General features: G+C 36.4%; 1 long non-coding RNA gene across 1 annotated transcript; it reads left to right on the top strand.

The window, feature by feature from the left end:
* Positions 1 to 308: 308 nt before the first annotated feature.
* LOC104214970 (uncharacterized) lies at positions 309 to 2,267 on the top strand. Its single transcript, XR_011404437.1, has 2 exons — positions 309 to 1,342; positions 1,474 to 2,267. It is a non-coding gene; the product is annotated as an uncharacterized lncRNA (long non-coding RNA).
* The last annotated feature ends 277 nt before the right edge of the window (positions 2,268 to 2,544 follow it).

The raw sequence follows: 2,544 nt of genomic DNA, 5'->3' as shown, positions 1-2,544 counted from the left end.
ACAACCACAACAATCCTCGGCCCCATTCACTCAATACTATAATGATTTTGGTGTATGTGGAAACGACATACCTCCCTACTAAATTATTATGCTAGTTACCGTAGTTTTAATTTTTATGTATTTTAATTTAATTTTTTTTCAATTTTCATGTATGTCCTATTTTAATGTATTTTTAATTTTCACATTTCGATTTTAGCAATATCTAATATTTTATATTCGCACCTTTCAATTTTAGCAACATCTAATATTTTATATTTGCACCATTCATTTTTTGAGATGATTATATATTTTTTTGTATAAGTATAACTTATAATAAAATTAACTTACAATTTTACATAAAAATAATAAATGAACAAAAATTAATTTATCAAAATTATACGCCAAAGTTAAGATGTAAAATTAATATTATAAAGATATTACATAAACATAATTAGGTATATATAAAGAGATAAATTAAAAGAGTTAAATAATAAAATATGCATGAATAGTAATGGGGAAGATGAATAGTGTCCCTCTATATTTGGAGGAACACTATTCATCCCCCATTTTGGGGCAAAAATAGGGGAGAGTTGGAGCTCCATCATGGCAAAAGTTGTCAAAATTATGAAAAAATGGGGGAGGGTTGGAAATGGCCTTAGATAGATTTGGTTCATGCCTTTCTCTGTCATACCAATTTCATTTCAAAACTTGAATTACTTTTCTAAATCTATATTTTAGAGTACATTTTGAAACCAAACACAAGTGATGGAGGAAAAACTTAGCCAGTACGGACTGTGTATATTTTCTAAGTTTTTTTTTGTGGGTCCAAAAGAAACAGTACTTATATTACGTTAAATAAAATATGCGTACAAGAAGTAGTAGAGTGCGCAGGTGCAGCACTTTGGTGGCTAACAAAACTACAAGTCGTAAAGTTTCCCGATCGTTCAGCTTCAAGTGCATTTGTGACAAAAAACAGGTAGGTGAGTTAGAGGATTCCATACTGCATCCATATTTTACAAGCTTATAGTATACGGTCAAAATTGAGCTTCCCTTTTTGTATGATTAATCAAGATCAGGGTGTGGCAGGCCAAGGTTTCGACCCCATGTCATACCGGACCGTGACACAAAGTTAGATTGTCAAGCTCGTGACTCAAGAACTGATCGAGATCAAGATTAGCCAAGATCGAGACTGAGTGGGATAGAGATCGAGCAAGATCGAGGGAAGCCTACCGAGCCAAATAACGGAAAGCCAAGATATCTGCGATCGGCGATGATCACGGTAGAAATCTCGGCACATATTAAGAAGAGGCCGATTAATTAGCTAATCATGGGATTTCTTACTGTATTTAGAATTGTACCAAGGGTATGACTCCTGATGATAGGCTATAATTACGTATTTTAGTCGCTTATTACACTATAATATACTGCATTTTAATTGAGTTTGAGTTTTAATAGCTAGTGTTTTGCACTAATTGTGTATTTTATGCCTTGTAGGAGTGATTCCGAGCTATGTAGATATTATAGAATGAATTCAAGTGATTTGGAGCTTTGAAGTCTGAGTAAAAGCCCAAGGAATCAAGCCGGGATCGTGTTCGGGGATCAATGGATGATAGTTAAGAACGAAACGGAGAATCGAGCGGGTATACGACGCACTGTCTAGTAAAATGCACATAACCTTTTTTGCAGAAATCCGTTTGGGCTCCATTATATATCGTTGGAAAGCTATTTGAAAGGGCTACAACTTTCATGTTTTGAATTTTTGCAAATTCCCACTACCGCGGTGCGTGGAGTGGCGCGCAGTGCGGTGCGCCTGTGGAAATTTCATGCAGCCTGTCAGAATTAGCAATCTGAACTTTCTCACTGCCGCTCCGCATGGTGCGCCGCCCCATGTGGCACGGTAGTGCAAATTTTACAGAGCCAGAGCCCTATTTCGTGCAGGAAAAAGTGTTTCGTCTAGGCCCGACCCTATTTGGTATAAATACATGTAAAAACGCTATTTTGAAGAGTTGGACATACTTTGGACACACTTTAGACCTAGGAAGAGCACAGAGCCGTTGTGGAGACAGGAGATTCGACCTAAGGAGGCAAGAACGCACTAGGAGCAAGGCGGAGAATTCTTCTACGAGTTTTTCACTTCCTTCTTCCTATTTTCATTATTGGTTATGCATTCTAGTATTGTAGTTATGCATACTATTATGAATCGCTAATTTGTTGTCTAGGGTTTTGATGGAACCTGTTGAAGGATGATTTTCTCGTTATGTTTTTAATATAGATTTGCCGTAGTATTATCTCTATTTGTTCAATTATATGCTTATTGTTGTTGATTGAAGGGCCATCAATTAGCTGTTCCTATTTAGTGTACATTACTCGGGAGAGAGTGTATATTGAGGTAGTTGTTGAACATCATCACTCCTAACGTATATGAGGGATCAATACGAAGGGTTTAAAAGTGGAATTAGGGATAACGAAAATTTGGGTGCTATCTAAGTGAGTTGTACTCAAAAGCTAGCTAGCGTAATTCGGGAGAATATGTCTAGTATATTGTTGTAATTACTCGAGAGAGAG

The sequence above is a fragment of the Nicotiana sylvestris genome, chromosome 12 (assembly GCF_000393655.2).
Source record: "Nicotiana sylvestris chromosome 12, ASM39365v2, whole genome shotgun sequence".
Classification (NCBI taxonomy): domain Eukaryota; kingdom Viridiplantae; phylum Streptophyta; class Magnoliopsida; order Solanales; family Solanaceae; genus Nicotiana; species Nicotiana sylvestris.
Note: the sequence above shows the minus strand (reverse complement) of the source record. Positions and strands in the feature narration are given on the sequence as shown.